This window comes from Hippopotamus amphibius, chromosome 15, assembly GCF_030028045.1.
Source record: "Hippopotamus amphibius kiboko isolate mHipAmp2 chromosome 15, mHipAmp2.hap2, whole genome shotgun sequence".
In the NCBI taxonomy this organism is placed as follows: domain Eukaryota; kingdom Metazoa; phylum Chordata; class Mammalia; order Artiodactyla; family Hippopotamidae; genus Hippopotamus; species Hippopotamus amphibius.
The window spans coordinates 54,181,545-54,201,898 of record NC_080200.1 but is presented as its reverse complement, the minus strand read 5'-3'; the positions used below and the strand labels follow the sequence as shown (position 1 = coordinate 54,201,898).

The following is a 20,354-nucleotide window of genomic DNA, read 5'->3' as shown; positions in this document are numbered from 1 at the left end:
AGGAAATACGGGATCTGAACTATATTTTGGACCAAATGAACCTAAGAGGCATATAAAGGACATTCTATCCAACAGCAGGAGAATGCACATTCTTCTCAAGCACAAATGGAATGTCCTCCAGGATAAATCATGATAGGTCACAAAACAAATCCTAGCAAATTTTCAAAGATTAAAATCAAAATATAGCATCCTTTCATGATAAAAATTCTCAACATATTGAGTATAGAAGGAATTCATCTCAACACAATAAAGGGCATGTATGGCAAGCCCATAGCTAACATCATACTCAATGAAAGATTGAACACTTTACCTCTAAGATTGGGAACAAGATGAGAATACCCCTTCTCACCACTTTTATTATACATAGCTCTAAAAGTCATACTCAGAGCAAACAGGCAAGAAAAAAGAAATAAAATGCATCCAATTTGGTAAGAATGAAGTAAAACTGTGTTTGCAGATAATATCAACTTATATATGGAAAATCCTGAAGACTTAACTAAAAAACTATTAGAACTAATCAACAATTTCATTAAAGCTGCAGGATACAAAATCAGCATACAGAAATCAGTTGCATTTCCATATACTAACAACAGATATCTGAAAAAGAAAGCAATCCCATTCACAATATCATCGAAACCAATAAAGCACTTAGAAATAAATTTAAACAAGGAGGTGAAAATTTGTAAACTGAAAACTATAAAACACTGATGGCAGAAATTGAAGAAGAAACAAATAAATGGAAAGCTATTTTGTATTCATGTACTTACTGAATTAATACTGTTAAAATATTTGTATTACCCAAAGAGATTTATAGATTCAATGCAATCCCTATCGTTTTTCACAGAAATAGGAAAACCTTTCCCAATATTTGTATGGAGCTACAAAAGAACCCAAATAGCTGAAGGAATCTTGAATAAAGATGAAGGCATCACACATCTTCACAAAACTATATTACAAAGCCATAGTAATCAAAACAGTATGGTTCTGGCATAAAAATAGATGTATAGCCCAATGGAAAAGAATCAAGTTCCTCAAAATAAACCCTTGTATAAAAAGTAAACAAATGTTTGACAATAGAGCCAAGAATACTCAATGGGAAAAAGAATACTCTCTTCAATAATAAATGGTACTGAGGAAACTGTATAATTATATGCAGAATAAATAAATAGTACTCTTATTTTAAACCACTCACAAAAATTAACTTGAAGTAGATTTAAGACTTAAGTATAAGACCTGAAACTGTAAACTCCTAGAAGAAACCATAGGGGAAAAGCTTCTTGACTTTGACCTTGGCAATGATATTCTAGATAAGATACCAACAGCAAAAGCAACAAAAGCAAAAATTAGTAGGAGGGATTACAGCAATTAAAAAAGCTTTTGCACAGCAAAATGAAAAAGCCTACACAATGGGAGAAAGTATTGGCAAATCAAATATCTGATAAGGGGTCGATATTTAAAATATTAAGGAATTTACACAACTCAAAGCAAAAACAAAAACAAAAAACAAAAAACAAAACAGCAAAAAACAAAAAAAATAAACAATTTTAAACAAAGATGGCAAAGGGAACTGAAATGCATTTTTCTAAAGAAGACATACAAATGGTCATCAGGTACATGAAAAGATGCTCAACTTGACTAATCATCAAAAATGCAAATTAAGACCACAATGGTACATCACCCCACATCTGCTAGAATGGCTATCACCAAAAGGATAAGAGATAACAAGTACTGGTGAGGGTGTGGAGAAAAGGGAAATCTTATGCACTGTTGATGGGAGTACACAGCCATGATGGAACAATATAGAAGTTGCTCAAAAAATTAAACATGGAACTACTATATGATCCAGCAATTTCACTTCTGGATATATATTCAAATGAAATCAAGATCTCAAAGAGATACCTGCACTCCCATGTTCAGGACAATATTATTCACAATAGCCAAGGTATTGAAAAAACCTAAGTGTCTACCCACAGATGACTGGTTAAAGAAGATGTGGTGTGTATATACACATACACATAATGAAGTATGTTCTGCTGTGAGAAAAAAAGTAATCCTGACATTTGTGACAATACAGCTGAAGCTTGGGGACATTATACTATGCTCAGCGAAATAAGTTAGATAGAGAATGCAAATATTCCTTGGTACCATGTTCATGTAAAATCTAAAAAAGCCAAACTCATAGAAACAGAGTAGAAGGGTGGTTGCCAGAAAATGGAGGGGGTGCATGGGGAGATGTCAGTCAAAAGGGCACAAAGTTCCAACTAATAAGATTAACACTGGGGATCTAATGTAGAGCATGGTGACTATAGTTAACAATACAGTATCATTATACATGCAATTGTTTCTAGGAGAACAGATCTTGAATGATCTCAAAACGAAATGGTAATTACATAAGATGGTGAAGGTATCAACTAACCCTACTGTGATACTCATTTATTAGCACATGTGTATATAGATACACATGTACATATGTATGTATGTGTATATATATATGCATAAATACATGTGTTTATCAAACCATCATGTTGTACACCTGAAACTTTACACAATGTTATAACATCAATTATCTCAATAAAACTTCAAAAAAGATAGATGCCAATTTACCCTGTGTATAGCTATTCAGTCATACAACTACCTCATAGCAAGCAAGGCTAAGATGATTACAACAACAGAAATACAAACAACATGGTACGGGGATGAACAGGTAAGATAATACGTTTTGAGGTTTGGAGAAATTAGCATTGGTCTTAGGTCTTGAAGGATATATCACATACTAAAAGTCAAGGATGTGATAGCAGTAATCTTTTTTGTGAAATGTATAGAAGCTAGATCAGAATTTAATTAATTGAACCTGTACTGTCTTGTCATAAATATTCAGTTTGCTACCTAACTAGAGATCAAATCTATGTGCCTATCTATGCACTTTTTACTTGAGAGGTAATATATTGAACAAGGAAAATAACTTGTAACCAGAAACAATTATCTAAAGTTGTAAATTTTAAAATAAATTAACCTGTATTATATGTAAAGAAAGTGAAAAGATGCAGTTGTTCAATAATATTAACTCTTCAAATAAAACTTGGAAAAATAAAGCCCACATTCAAGTCTTGGTATCATCAATGCCTTTAGATACAGTCTTATAAGGTATTCATATACTCTTAGAAATAACACTGTTTTTAAGACATTATTTTAAACACAATTTGAAACATAAAATAGAACTGTTTATCAATTCATTTCAATAAATATATTTAGATCTTTTGTAATCCGTGGTCTCTAAAGAAATGTAAAGGTTTCATTTCTTTTAAATATTGTGAAGTTTAAAATAATTGATCTAAAAGATAGTTTTAGCTTTGTTGAATCAGCTTTAGATGCATTTTCCAACTGAAAAACAAAGTATCATTCATTTCAATAAAACACCTTCTCTATTTTCAAGAGAATTGTGCTTTGAAACTACCTGAAAATCATAAACTATTCTCACTCTGAGAAGCTCATATTTCTTGGACTAGGTGAGGAATAGCAATTTCCCCTGCAGGAGCTGGTCTCTTCTAATTCTTAACAGAAGTTTGCTGAGATTTTGAGCAGAAGGTCCTCCTACAAAGTACAACTCTTATTCCTGGTATAAAAGCCCTAGCCAGGGATAAATGACACTGGAGGGAACTGAGGCTGCTTTGTATCTAGGATTAGGCAATCTGATCACTAGAATATTTCCTTCATTCAAAACTGAAGCTACTACTGCAAATATTTAGAAATTCATTTAGGATTACGCTCTTGCATCAAAGTCATTTCTTTGCTGTTGTTTTATTCAGTTTTCTTGTACTGAAATTTAGCATCTACAGTTGCATTTGTTTATATGGATATGATCATTTTTATATGTGGTTTAGGATCTTAAAAGATTATGTTCTTCCTATCAAACAATGACAGCATGTACGTGTCATGTCAATACATAGGAAAGTTTTACATTATACCTCATGGTTTGTTGAGGAGGTAATTTACTGCAACATTGACTTTTGAGTAAAACAGGTTAAAAACTATCTCTGGGAAAGTTCCTTAACAGGATCCAGTTTCCCAAATTTTAAAAGAAGAATAAAATATTTACCTTCTAAGCCTTCAGTATTATTTACTTATATAAAGTACACAAACTGTGAAACTGTTTGTAATACAGGAGGCATGCATGGTGATAATAAACATTTTCCATTATATAATTGCTGTTAATAAACAGTACAAAATATAAGCAATTTTGTTATGCCCAGAACATTTATTTGATAGCTATAAGCTTCTAAAATATTTCAGCATCTTTTAGAAAATCAACTTAATATTTTCAAGTCAAATCAAACTGTCTTTCTAAATTCTATAGTTAAGTAAGAGTGACTGTCACACAATCAGAAGTAATTGGCAGAAAAATAGGGCTGTCTATCTCAGTGCTTTGTTGTTAAATTACCTTAGAGTACACATCTTGGTTTTATTATGGTATGGCTTTGGATCAAAAATTCTTGGAAACAAATAACTGTGAAAATAGCCAAGTTACTATGTGTGGAATGCATATTAAATAAATAGTGAATGAGAAAGATCTAAAATATTTAGCAGCTTGATCAGTATGGGATGAACTCTCATCTACAGAACCAATTCAAATATTTTAAACATTGTTTAAATACAGACACTTATTCCTTATCCAATTTGTTACTCCTTAGCTGTTGATGATGTCAATATCATGTTAGAAGAATATGGGACTCATAACAAAATCACATGCTAAAATGTTATTTTTTTAAGACATGGGAGAATTTAATTTCTCAATATTGACAGTTCTAACTTCCCACTACTCTTATTCTTATTGTCTTCTTTAAAATATTGTCTAATCACTAGAATAGAACTCAAAACATTAGACTTATCGTGGTGATCATTTTGCAATATATATAAATATTGAATTATTATGTTGTGCATCTGAAACCATTGCGGATAGAGAAAAACACTAGTTTTCAATTTCTAAGTGATTTCATGTCATACTTTCAGAAGAATTCTAGTAGCATATTTATTTATTTAAATTTATTTATTTATTTATTTTATGGGCTGTATTGGGTCTTCTTTGCTGTGCGCAGGCTTTCTTTTAGTTGTGGTGAGTGGGGGCTTCTCTTGTTGTGGAGCACGGGCTCTAGGCACCTGGGCTTCAGTAGTTGCAGCACATGGGCTCAATAGTTGTGGCTCATGGGCTCTAAAGCGCAGGCTCAATAGTTGTGGCGCATGGGCTTAGTTGCTCCGTGCCATGTGGGATCTTCCTGGAACAGGGATCAAATTCATGTCCCCTGCATTGGCAGGCAGATTCTAAACCACTGTGCCACCTAGGAGGCCCCTGGTAGCATATTTATTAAGCTATCTTTCAGTTTTTATAAGTTGTTTCAAAATGTAAATAAGATAAATGCCTCATTATGAGCATTTCTTATCTATCATAGTAAAATGCTGACAGTGGATTAGTAAGGATTCCCCAAAAGCACTATGTAAAAACTTGTCAAAGTACAGAAGGCAGAACTGATAACTGTTTTCCATTTTTCTTTAAAAATGTAATTGAGTTTTCTGGCTTCCACTTAGGATACTGAAAGTTAGGAACAACATTGCTCTCACCAAAACAATAATAACAATAGCAACATAAATTGGCTAATCAAAGAAATCATAAATTTTTTGGATCAATTCAGAGAGCTGAGGTTGCAAAGGTTAACTATAAGGTAGAAACTAAAGAATGGAGATGAACATTAGTGAGGATTCAAAAGATCTAAACAATCCTATCAAGCAACTTGAACTACTTCATAGAACATTCCACTCATTAAGAGAAAATATACATTCGTATCAAGAGCAAGTGGTACATTCAGTAAGGTAGCCTAGATAATATGGCCATAAAACAAATCTTAATACATTTACAAGAATTGGAATCATGAAAATTATGATCTCATACTAGCAATACAAAATTAGAAATTAATAACAGCTGAAATATTCAAAAGTAATTGGAAATTGAACAATACATTTCTAAATAACCTGGGGGTCAAAAAAGTAGCCATATGGAAATTACAAAATAGTTTGAGGTGCATTAAAATCAAAATGCAATATTTAAAAATTTGGGTAACGCAGCTATAGCAATGCATACAGAGAAAGTTATAGCAATAAATAACTACATTAGAAAGGAAAGAACAATTTCAAATTAGTGATCTAAGATTCTGCCTTGAGGTAAGAACTATAAGAGTGAATCAAACCTAACATAAGGAGAAAAAAAGAAAGAATGCAAAGCAAACTCAATGAAATTAGAAAAAAGGAAAACAATAGATAAAATCAAGAAAATAAAGGTTTTTTAAAGAGCAATAAAATCAATAAATTTCTAGTAAAACTGGACATGAAAAAGAGAGAAGATATAAATCATCAATATAATAAATAAAATATGGATATTACTCCAGATTCTACAGAAATTAAAAGGATAATAAGGCAATATGTGAACAATTTATTCCAAAAATTTCAAAAATTTAAATACAATGGAAAGGTTCCTTGAATGATACAAAGTACCAATGATCATTCCAGATAAAACAAATAACATTAAAAGTCCTAATTCTATTACAGCAAATTATATATGCAGTTAGTATTTCAATAAAGAAACTCCAGGGGTAAATAGTTTCTCTGACAAATTCTATCAAAATTGTAAGAAAAATACTCATATCAGAAAAATTAGACTTTAAAGTAAAGACTATTACAAGAGACAAGAAAGGACACTACATAATGATCAAGGGATCAATCCAAGAAGAACATATGACAATGGTAAATATCTATGCACCCAACATAGGAGCACCTCAATACATAAGGCAAATGCTAACAGCCATAAAAGGGGAAGTCAACAGGAACACAATAATAGTAGGAGACTTTAACACCCTACTTACAGTAATGGACAGATCATCCAACAGAAAATAAATAAGGACACACAAGTTTTAAATGAGACATTAGACCATCTTGACTTAATTGATATTTATAGGACATTCCATCCACAAACTACAGAATACAATTTCTTCTCAAGTGCACATGGAACATTTTCCAGGATAGATCACATCTTGGGTCACAAATCAAGCCTTGCTAAATTCCAGAAAATTGAAATCATATCAAGCATCTTCTCAGACCACAATGCCATGAGACTAGATTTCAATTACAGGAAAAAAAGCTATAAAAAATACAAAAACATGGAGGCTAAACAATACATTATAAAACAACCAAGATATCACTAAAGAAATCAAAGAGGATATCAAAAAATATCTGGAAACAAATGACAATGAAAACACAACAACCCAAAACCTATGGGATGCAGCAAAAGCAGTTCTAAGAGGGAAGGTTACAGCAATACAGTCCTACCTCAAGAAACAAGAAAAATATTGAATAAACAACCTAAGCTTACACCTAAAATAATTAGAGAACAAAGAACAAAGAAACCCCAAAGTGAGCAGAAGGAAAGAAATCATAAAGATCAGATCAGAAATAAATGAAAAAGAAAGGAAGGAAACAATAGCAAAGATTAATGAAACTAAAAGTTGGTTCTTTGAGAAGATAAACAAAATTGATAAACCATTAGCCAGACTCATCAGGAAAAAAAAGGGAGAAGACGCAAATCAACAGAATTAGAAATGAAAAAGGAGAAGTAACAACTGACACCACAAATACAAAATATTGTGAGAGACTACTACAAGAAATTATATGCAAATAAATTGGATTACCTGGAAAAAATGGATAAATTCTAAGAAAAATACAATCTTCCAAGACTGAACCAGAAGAAATAGAAACTATGAACAAATCAATCACAAGCATGGAAATTGAGACTGTGAATAAAAATATCCCAAAAAACAAAAGCCCAGGGCCAGATGTATTCACAGGCGAATTCTATCAAACATTTAGAGAAGAGCTAATATCTATCCTTCTCAAACTCTTCCAAAATATAGCAGAAGGAGGAAAACTCCCAAACTCATTCTAGAGGGCCACCATCACCCTGATACCAAAACCAGGCAAAGATGTCACAAAAAAAGAAAATTATAGGCCAATATCACTGATGAATATAGATGCAAAAATCCTCAACAAAATACTAGCTAACAGAATCCAACAGCACATTAAAAAGATCATACACCATGATCGAGTGGGGTTTATCCCTGGCATGCAAATGATTCCTCAATATACGCAAATCAATCACTGTGATACATCATATCAACAAATTGAAGGATAAAAACCATATAATCATCTCAATAGATGTGGAAAAAAACCTTTTGACAAAATTCAACATCCATTTATGATAAAAGCTCTCCAGAAAACAAGCATAGAAGGAAATTACCTCAACATAATAAAAGCCATATATAAGAAACCAAAAGCCAACATCATTCTAAATGGGGAAAAACTGAAAGCATTCCTTCTAAGAACAGGAACAAGACAAGGGTGTCCACTCTCACCATTATTATTCAACATAGTTTTAGAAGTTTTAGCCACAGCAATCAGAGAAGAAAATGAAATAAAGGAATCCAAATTGGAAAAGAAGTAAAATTGTCACTCTTTGCAGATGACATGATATTATACATATAAAACCCTAAAGATCCTACTGGAAAACTGGTAGCACTAATCAATTAATTTAGTAAAGTAGCAGGATACAAAATTAATGTACAGAAATCTCTTGCATCCCTATACACTAACAATGAAAGAGCAGAAAGAGAAATTAAGGAAACTCTCCCATTTACCACTGCAACAAAAAGAATAAAATACCTAAGAATAAACCTGCCTAAGGAAGCAAAAGACCTGTATGCAGAAAACTATAAGACACTGATAAAAGAAATCAAAGACGATGGAGAGAGATACCATGTTCTTGGATTGGAAGAATCAACATTGTGAAAATGACTGTACTACCCAAAACAAGTTACAGATTCAATGCAATCCCAATCAAATTAACCAATGGCATTTTTCACAGAACTAGAACAAGAAATCTAAGCATTTGTATGAAAAGGCAAAAGACCCCAAAGAGCCAAAGCAATCTTGAGAAGGAAAGACAGAGTTGGTGGAATTAAGCTTCCTGACTTCAAACTATACTGCAAGCCCATAATGATCAAGACAGTATGGTACTGGCACAAAAATAGAAAGGAAGATCAATGGAAAAGAATAGAGAACCCAGAGGGAAACCCAAGCACATATGGGCACCTTATCTCTGACAAAGGAGGCACAAAGATAAAATGGAAAAAAGACAGCCTCTTCAATAAGTGGTGCTGGGAAAATAGGATAGCTACATGTAAAAGAATGAAATTAGAACACTTCCTAACACCATACACAAAAATAAACTCCAAATGGATTAAAGACCTACATATAAGGCCAGACACTATAAAACTCCTAGAGGAAAACATAGGCAGAACACTCTATGACATCCATCAAAGCAAGATCCTTTTTGACCCACCTCCTAGAATCATGGAAATAAAATCAAGAATAAACAAATGGGACCTCATGAAACTGAAAAGCTTTTGCACAGCGAAAGAAACCATAAACAAGACAAGAAGACAACCCTCAGAATGGGAGAAAATACTTGCCAATGAAGCAACGGACAAAGGATTAATCTCCAAAATACACAAGCAGCTCATGCAGCTTAATACCAAAAAAGCAAATAACCCAATCCACAAATGGGTAGAAGACCTAAATAGACATTTCTCCAAAGAAGACATGCAGTTGGCTAACAAACACATGAAAAGACGCTCAACATCACTAATCATTAGAGAAATGCAAGTCAAAGCCACAATGAGGTATCATCTCACACAGGTCAGAATGCCCATCATCAAAAAATCTAGAAATAATACATGTTGGAGAGGTGTGGAGAAAAGGGAATTCTCTTGCACTGTTGGTGGGAATGTAAATTGGTACAGCCACTATGGAAAATAGTTTGGAGGTTCCTTAAAAAACTACAAATAGAACTACCATATGATCCAGTAATCCCACTACTGGGCATATACCCAGAGAAAACCATAATCCAAAAAGAAACATGTACCGTAATGTTTATTGCAGCACTATTTACAATAGCCAGGACATGGAAGTAACCTAAATGCCCATCAACAGATGAATGGGTAAAGAAGATGTGGCATGTATATACAATGGAATATTACTCAGCTATAAAATGGAAAGAAATGGAGCTATATGTAGTGAGGTGGATAGACCTAAAGTCTGTTATACAGAGTGAAGTAAGCCAGAAAGAGAAAAACAAATACTGTATGCTAACTCATATATACAGAATCTTAAAAAAAAAAAAAAAAAAGGTACTGATGAACCCAGTGACAGGACAAGAATAAGGATGCAGATGTAGAGAATGGACTAGAGGACACGGGGTTGGGGGGCTGGGGTGGGGAGGGTAAGCTGGGACGAAGTGAGTGAGTAGCATAGACATATATATACTATCAACTTTAAAACAGATAGCTAGTGGGAAATTGCAGTATAACAAAGGGAGATCAACTCGATGATGGGTGATGCCTTGGAGGGCTGGGACGGGGGGGTGGGGGTAGTCACTGGAGCGAGGGGAGATGGGAATATGTGTGTAAATACAGTTGATTCACTTTGGTGTACCTCATAAGCTGGTACAAGGGTGCAAAGCAATTATATTCCAATTAAGAGCTTAAAGAAAAAAAATTGTAAGATACATAGTAGTAAGTCTACACTAACTCATCAGAAAATAAAGTGAGGAATGGTTTCCAACTCTTTTTATTAAATAAAATTAGAGTGATATCAAATCAAATGAAAATATTACAAGAAAACACAACTGGATACCAATTTTTTATATCAACATAAACATAAATTTTTTCAGTAAAATTCTGGCAAACTATATAGAATACTATATAAAAAGAATAATACATCATGAACAAATGGAGTTTTAATTGAGAATGCAAGGCCAATACAACATTTGGAAATTAACAAATGTGAATCATTGCTGATAGAATCATCTATCTATTGAAAGACTAAATGGTCCTCTCAATAGATCAAAAAATAGCACTTGATAAAATTCAATATCAATTAATAATCAAAAACTCTTAGCAAACAGGAATAGAAGGAAACTGTCAGGTCATAGACCTATAGCTAAAGCCTAAACTACAAAATTTTAATAGAATACATGAAAGAAAATCTTTTTTCACCTTTGATTTGAAGAAAAGTCTTAGATGTAACACCAAAATTAAAATTCACAGAAGAAAAAATAGTAAAATGTACAGCAAAATTTCAAATGTCTGCTCTTTGAAAAGCATAGTCAGGTTAATGAAAAGACAAGACACAAACTAAGAGAAAATCTTTTTAAATTATATACTAAAGGAATTTTATTAAAGTTAATAATAATATAAAAACAAATGAAATTCAAAAAGATAGGCACAAAACTTGAACAGGCACTTCACTGAAGAAGATATACAGTGGTAGAAAAAGCTCATGAAGAGATGATTAACATCATTAATCATTAAGAAAATGATAACTTAAACCATGATGGACTATCATTATCTATTAGAATGGCTAAAATTAAATTACTTTTAAAGACGGTAATATCAGTTGCTTCCAAAGGTATAAACAACTAAAATTTCATACATTGATGATTGAGAGGTAAAATATTGCAGCCTCTTTGAAAGACCAATTGTGGCTTCTTAAGAAATTAAACATATACCTATTATACAATTTAGCAATCCCACTACTAGGTACTTACTCAAAGAAAATAAAAACATATTCATGCAAAAACTTGTACATGAATGATTATAGTAGTTTTATTAATAATTGTCAAAACCCCAATTATTCTTGAACTAGTAAATTGATCAAATATGTTTTGTTTATCCTTATAATGGAATATAACTCAGAGATAAAAAGTAGAAGAATTACTGATACATTTACTGTGGTTGATTCTCGAAGGCTTTATTTTAATCTAAAGAGTATATATACATAATACTACATACTGTATAATTTCAATTATATGATATTCTGGGGGAAAAAATCCCATAAAACTATAGAAATAGAACACATACCAGTGGCTTATGGGAGCTGGCAGTGAAAGGAGTAACTATCCAGGTACAGGTGGGAATTTTGAGGGGAAATCGTATGATTCTATACGTCGATTATGTTAGTAGCTACATAACTACATGTATTGTCAAAACTTTTAGAATTGTTCATCAAAAAATAAAAGAATTCTACTGAATGTAAATCATATCACAATAAAACAAAATTAAAATGGAATGCAGTTTTATTACTTCATATTGAGCCATATATTGGGTTGGCCAAAAGTTCCTTTGGTTTTTAAGTAAAAATAAGACATGTTTTTCATTTTCATTAAGAACTTTATTGAATAATATATTCACCATTTTGTTCCACTATCTTCTGTCATTTTTCAGGCAACTTCATAATTCCACCTTCCCAGAACTTTTTATGTTTTTGAGAAAAGAACTGTTCCAGGTGACTTTTACAGTCTTCCAGGGAATTGAAAATTTTCCCATTAAGATAATTTTGTAAAGACTGAAACAAATGGGGATCCAAAGACACAACGTCTGGTGAATATGGAGGATGAATCGGAACTTCCCAGCCAAGCTATAACAGTTTTTCATCAAAGAAACATGAGGTCTCACCTTATCCTGATGGAAGATTATGTGTTTTCTGTTGACTAAATCTGGATGCTTTCCATTGAGTGCTGCTTTCAGTTGGTCTAATTGGGAGCAGTACTTGTTGGAATTCATCATTTCATTTTCCAGAAGGAGCTCATGATAGAGGACTCCCTTCCAATCCCACCATATATACACAACATCACTTTCTTTTTTTTTTTTTCATATCTTTATTGGAGTATAATTAATTTACATTGTTGTGCCAGTTTCTGCTGTATAAGAAAATGAATGAGCTGTATTTATACATATATCCCCATATTTCCTTCCTCTTGAGCGTCCCTCCCACCCTCTCTATCTTATCCCTCTAGGTCATCATCAATCATCGAATTGATCTCCCTGTGTTATGCAACAGCTTCCCACTAGCTATCATTTGGTAGTATATATATATTAATGCTACTCTTTCACTTTGTCCCAGCTTCCCCTTCTTCTCTCACTCACTCTCCTCAAGTCCATTCTCTATATCTTCGCGTTTATTCTTGTCCTGCCACTGGGTTCATCAGTATCATTTTTTTAGATTCCATATATATGAGTTAGCATACGGTATTTGTTTTTGTCATTCTGGTTTACTTTTCTCTGTGTGACAGACTCTAGGTCCATCCACCTCACTAAAAATAACTTAATTTCATTCCTTTTTATGGCTGAGTAATATTCCATTGTATAAATAAACTCAAAATGGATTAAAGACCTAAATGTAAGGCCAGACACTATAAAACTCATAGAGGAAAATATAGGCAGAACACTCTATGACATAAATCAAAGCAAGATCCTTTTTGACCCACCTCCTAGAATAATGGAAATAAAATCAAAAATAAACAAATGGGACCTAATGAAACAAAAGTTTTTGCACAGAAAAATAAACCATAAACAAGACAAAAAGCCCTCAGAATGGGAGAAAATATTCGCCACCATCACCTTCTTTGATGAAAACCCACTTTTGGTGTGTTTGGTGGTGGTTCATTTAGCTTGCCCCACAATCTCTTCCATTCCACATTATTGTACAGTATCCACTTCTCATCACCATCACAATTTGTTTTAAAAATGGAATGTTTCATTATGTTTCAGTAGAGAATTGCATGCAGAAATACTGTCAAGAAGGTTTTTTTCGCCTAACTTAGGTGGAACCCAAACATCAAAGGGATGAATATAACCATGCTGGTGCAAATGATTTTCAGCACTTGATTTGGATAGTTTGAGTATACTGGCTATCTCCTGTGTGTTGACTGTTCTCAATTAATGTCTTAATTTGATTGCTATCAACTTCAACTGGTCTACCCGACTGTGGAGCATCCTCCAGTGTGACATCTCCAGCACGAAATGTCGCAAGCCACTTTTGACACATTCTATCGGTCACAGCACAAATCTTACACTGCACAAATATTTTTTTGCATCTCAGTTCCATTTTTTTAACTTTCTTGAAATAAAAAAGCACAATATGCTGAAAATGTTGCTTTTTTTTCTTCCATCTTCAATATTAAAGTGGCTACACAAAAATTCACCAATTTTGCTAAGTATTTTTTTTAATGCACACATATGACAGCTGTCACAATACAATCTAACAAAATTGTTTCAAATGAAGTTAAAGACAATTAAGCATTACTAGAGCCATCTTACAGAAAAAAGTGAAATTTTTGGTCAGCCCAATATTACTCAGATTTTTGTTTTAGACTGTTTAAGTTATGAAAAACAGAGTTTTCAGAACATCCAATTTCACCATATATTTTAGCGTATTATTTTTCAGAAGACTATTTTTTTTAGAGTACTTTTAGTTTCACAGCAAAGTTGAATGGAAGGTACCAAGATTTCCCATATATCCCTCCCCCTATTCATGAATACCTCTCCTACTATCAATATCTCCTAACAGCATGGTATATTTGTTACAATACGTGACCCTGCACTGACACATTATTATCAAAGTCTGTATTTTACATCTGGGTTTGCTCTTCGTGCTTTATATTCTGTGGGTTTTGACAAATGTATAATGACATGTATTCACTATATTAGTATAAACAAAATAGATTCACTACTCTAGAAATCTTTTGTGCTTCACCTATTCTCCATCTCCCCACTCCAAACCCCTGATTTTTTTCTACATCCACAGTTTGCCTTTTTCAGAAAGTTGGAATCATATTCTTTGCAGCCTTCTCAGACTGGCTTTTTCCCTTAGTAATACACATTTTAGTTTCCTTCATGTCTTTTCATGAGTTGATAGCCCATGTATTGTTAGCACTGAATAATATTCCATTTTCTGGATATACCACAGTTTATCCATTCACCTACTGAAAGACATCTTTGTTGCTTCCAAGTTTTGGCAATTATGAATAAAGCTGCTATAAACATTCAAGTTCAGATTTTTGTATAGACATACATTTTCAACTCTGGGTAAATACCAAGGAGCACGATTCCTGGATACAATGGTTAGAGGATATTTAATTTTGTTAAAAACTGTTAAAATGTTTCCCAATGTGGCTGTATCAGTTCTCATTGCCACCATCAAGGAAAGAGGGGTCCTATTGCTCCACATCCTCCCCAGAATTTGCTATTTCCAGTGTTCTAGGTTTTGTCCATTCTAATAGTTTGTAGTGATATCACATTGCTTCAATTTGCATTTCCCTGATGACATGATATGGATCATAACATATATTTATTTTGGCTAAAGGACAGAAAATAATTAAATATTGATAAATAATGTTGGAGGAATAAGTTGAAATAATGTATAATCAGTGTACTAATCTTTTCTTTCATACAGAAAATATAACTGCTTCTGAACTCTGAAGTACTTGAAAATTTTGTAAATTTGCTTAAACTTTTAAGCTATTCATATATGCTCCCCAAATTATTAGAATTCTATATTTATGCAATTCAATTTAATGCAGTTCAACTTTATAAAATATATTTCACCATCCAAAACATCCCTGTTTTTTTTTGGCCTTGCAGACGCCACCACCCCAGAGCTTCCCTCACAGCCTAGCCATGGTCAACCCCACCGTGTTCTTCAACATTGAAGTTGTTGACGGCGAGCCCTTGGGCTGCGTCTCCTTTGAGCTGTTTGCAGACAAAGTTCCAAAGACAGCAGAAGACTTTCATGCTCTGAGCACTGGGAAGAAAGCCTTTGGTTATAAAGTTTCCTGCTTTCACAGAATAATTCTGGATTTATGTACCAGGGTGGGGCCTTCACATGCCATAATAGCACTGGTGGCAAGTCCATCTACGGGGAGAAATTTGATGATGAGAATTTCCTCCTGAAGCATAAGGGTCCTGGCAGCTTGTTCATGGCAAATGCTGACCCCAACTCAAATGGTTCCCAGTTTTTCATCTGCACTGCCAAGACTGGGTGGTTGGATGGCAAGCATGTGGTCTTTGGCAAGGTGAAAGAGGGCATCAATATCATGGAAGCCATGGAACACTTTGGGTCCAGGAATGGCAAGACCAGCAAGAAGATCACCATTGCTGACTGTGGACAAATCTAATAAATTTGACTTGTGTTTTATCTTAACCACCAGACCATTCCTTCTGTAGCTCAGGAGAGTACCCCTTCACCCCCATCTGCTCGAAATATCCTATAATTTTGTGCTCTCACTGCAGTTCTTTTGGTTCCATATTTTCCTTATTCCCCTCCAAGTTTAGCTGAATTGAAAAGTCAAGTTTATGATTATGAAATAAAAACTAAACAAACAAAAAATGTCCCTAGTTTTTAGTGGGTCATTACATAGGAAATGACTGATTTTTTAAGGAGGAAAAGTACATGATATTTTATGATTCTGTTACTTTACCAATTATTAACTGAAGTCTAAAAATATTTTCTTAATTACTCTAAATGTTACAATGAAAAAAATGCAGATGACTTAAAAAATCTTGAGCTGTCATAATACTGTAAATGTTTATTAAGAATTAATACATTCAGAGATAGGATTAAGATGGTGGAGTAGGAGGATGTGTGCTCACTCCCTCTTGCAAGAGCACTGGAATTACAAATAACTGCTGAACAATCATCGACAGAAAGACATTGGAACTCACCAAAAAAGACACCTCACATCCAGAGACAAAGGAGAAGCCGCAATGAGATGGTAGGAGGGGCACAATCATGTTAAAATCAAATCCCATAAATGCTGGGTGGGTGACTCACAAACTGGAGAACAGTTATATTGCAGAAGTCCACCCACTAAAGGAGGGTTCTGAGGCCCACGTTAGGCTTCCCAACCTGGGAGTCCAGCAATGGGAGGAGAAATCCCCAGAGAATCAGATTTTGAAAGCCAGTGGGATTTGATTGCAGGACCTCCACAGGACTGGGAGAAACAGAGACTCCACTCTTGGAGGGCACACTTGGACCCAGGGGGAAGGAGCAGTAACCCCATAGGAGACTGAACCGGACCTGACTGAACCAGACCTAGCTGCTGGTGTTGGAGAGTTGCCTGCAGAGGTTGGGGGCATCTGTGGCTCACGGAGGAGACAGGGGCATGGGCGGCAGGGGTTCTCAGAAGTGCTCATTGGAGTGAGCCCTCCCAGAGTCCACCATTAGAGCCTGTGGGCTCCAGTACTAAGTAGCCTCAGGCCAAACAACCAACAAGGTGGGAACACAGCCCAACTCATTAGAAAACAAGCACATTAAAGTCTTACTGAGCTCCGCCCACCCAGCCCTACTCACCATCAGTCCCTCCCATCAGGAAGCACACAGGAGGCTCCTAGATAGCTTCCTCCACAAGAGGGCAGACATCAGTATCAAGCAGTATCAGCAGTATTTCATCTTGTGGAACTGAAAATCACAGCCACAGAAAGATAGAGAAAATGAAAAAGCAGAGAACTTTGTACCATATGAAGGGACAGGATAAAGCCCCAGAAAAACAACTAAATGAAGAGGAGATAGGCACCCTTCCAGAAAATGAATTCAGAATAATGATGGTGAAGATGATCTAGGACTTTGAAAAAAGACTGGATGCAAAGATCAAAAAGCTTACCAAAGACTTAGAAGAATTAAAGAGCAAACAAACAGAGATATGCAACACAATAACTGAAATGAACAATACACTAGAAGGAACCAATAGCAGATTAACTGAGGCAGAAGGGCGAATAAGTGACCTGGAAGACAGAATGGTGAAAATCACTGATGCAGAAAAGAATAAAGGAAAAAGACTGAAAAGAACTGAAGACAGCCTAAGAGACCTCTGGGACAATGTTAAATGCACCAACATTCGCATTATAGGGGTCCCAGAGGGAGAAGAGAGAGAGAAAGGACCCGAGAAAATATTGGAAGAGATTCTAGTTGAAAAATTCCCTAACATGGGAAAGGAAATAGCTACCCAAGTTCAGGAAGTGCAGAGAGTCCCAGGCAGGGTAAATCCAAGGAGAAACATGCCAAGACATATAGTAGTCAAACTGACAAAAATTAAAGACAGAGAAATGTTATTAAAAGCAACAAGGGAAAAATGACAAATAACATACAAGGGAACTCCCATCAGGTTAACAGCTGATTTCTCAGCAGAAACTCTGCAAGCCAGAAGGGAGTGGCATGATATATTTCAAGTGATGAAAGGGAAAAATCTACAACCAAGAATACTCTACCCAGCAAGGATTTCATTCAGATTCGACAGAGGAATCAAAAGCTTTACAGATAAGCAACAACTAAGAGAATTCAGCACTACCAAACCAGCTCTACAACAAATGCTAAAGGAACTTCTCTAAGCGGGAAACATAAGAGAAGAAAAGGACCTACAAAAACAAAAATGAAACAATTAAGAAAATGGTACTAGGAACATACATATCAATAATTACCTTGAATGTAGATGGACTAAATGCACCAACCAAAAGACACAGACTGGCTGAATGGATACAAAAATAAGACCCATATATATGCTGTCTACAAGAGACCCACTTCAGACCTAGGGACACATACAGACTGAAAGTGAGGGGATGGAAAAAGATATTCCATGCAAATGAAAATCAAAAGAAAGCTGGAGTAGCAATAGTCATATCTGATAAAATAGACTTTAAATTAAAAAATGTTACAAGACACATGAAAGGACATTACATAAAGATCAAGGGATCCATCCAAGAAGAGGAGATAACAATTATAAATATATATGCACCCAATATAGGAGCACCTCAATACGTAAGGCAAATGATAACAACTATGAAAGAGGAAAGGCAAGGCAGAAATAGAGACACAGGTGTAGAGAACAAACACATGGACACCAAGTGGGGAAAGTGGGGAGGGCTGGGGGGGATGAATTGGGAGATTGGGATACCAAATTGTACACTCTAAATATATGCTGTTTATTGTCTGTTAACTGTTTCTCAATAAGAGTTCTAAAAAAAAAAAAAAAAGAATTAATACATTCGATGTCCCTACATATTTTCTCAAAGTGCAAGTTCACATAAATTTAATTCATCATTTGGGAATTTTTCTTAAAACAAATTAAACATATTTGGAATAGAAGAGAAAGGAACAGGTCAGAGATAAAAATGTGCAAGTATCTTGAAAAGTTGGACTTGGAAAATAACTGGTTTTCTAAGACGGTCAGCATGACCTTTGCTCCCAAGTGTTATTTCTGTGATTAAATTAGTTTACACTGTAAAGAGCTTTTGCAGCTATAAACTAAGGCTACTAAGAATTTGGCCTTCTGATAGGATGATTATCCAGATGGGCCTAACCTAATCACCCCATCCCTTTAAAAGCCAAGTTTTCACTGATTGATAGCTATAGTTGGAGTGAAAATAGGGTGTTGAAGTTGAGAAAGATCTGACAAAAGAACTATTGTGTTGCTGCACTTGAAGAGAGAGGGGGCATCTTCAGTGGAAAGACTGAGTGAGGGCAGTCTCTCAGAGAGGAGAGTGTCCCCACCCCCACCTCAGAGCAGCAAGAAAACTGTGATCTCAGTTCTACAAAAGCTTGGAACTGGATTCTGCCAACAACCTGAAAGAGCCTCCCCACAGAGCACCAGAGCCTCAGGATACAAATAAAAACGGAGTCAGCTGACATCTCGATTTCAGCTTTGGGAGTTTCTCAGCAGACAAGCCAGTGTAGCCCACCTGAAAAACTGTGAGATTACATATTGTTACTATTTCAAGCCTCTTAGTTCTCGGTAATTTGTTAAACAGCCATAGAAAACTAATACTAACGTAGTAATAGTGAGAAGAAAGAGGAGAGCGAGGATGCAAACCTCATTTCCTGTGGGAAGGCAAAAAAATTTAAACAAAAAACAAAACAGTAGGAATTGTGACAAGCATATTGACTAATTATTCTTTAGGCTTTGAAAGAAAAGTTACTGTTATAGTTGCATATTTATTTAATTAAACAGTACTTACTTTCTAATCTTTTAAATTTCCTTTTCCTTTTTAGTTTCCAATTAAATACCCCAAACATATTATATACCAGTTATTTTAAGATCAGAAAAGAAGTGAGGTTCTTGGACAAATTTTATTTCTTAAGGTACTTTTGTAAAAAAGGCAAAGTATGAGTGATCGCTTATAACATCCTTTAGTCTATTTGGTAACCAAAAAAGAAATATAATATGTTACTTTTATAAAAGGTAGTTCATAGACAAGAGGATATCTCTTTTTAAATAAAATATGTTTCTTCTACTTTTTACTTATTTCCCTTTCAACAAAAGTAGTGAGAGAATAGACTCCAAAAGTTAATTTGCAAAGTGAGCTTCAAATGCAAAGTCTCATCTTGGTAGCTACATTTTTGGAAATATGTCATAAAACAAGATAAAATAT

At 34.4% G+C, this 20,354-nt stretch overlaps 1 protein-coding gene and 1 pseudogene across 3 annotated transcripts in view; one reads left to right on the top strand and one right to left on the bottom strand.

The window, feature by feature from the left end:
• Positions 1–20,354, bottom strand: part of CDH18 (cadherin 18) — a 743,326-nt gene that overhangs the window by 173,059 nt on the left and 549,913 nt on the right. The window lies entirely within an intron of this gene.
• On the top strand, positions 15,612–16,183 carry LOC130836892 (peptidyl-prolyl cis-trans isomerase A-like; annotated as a pseudogene).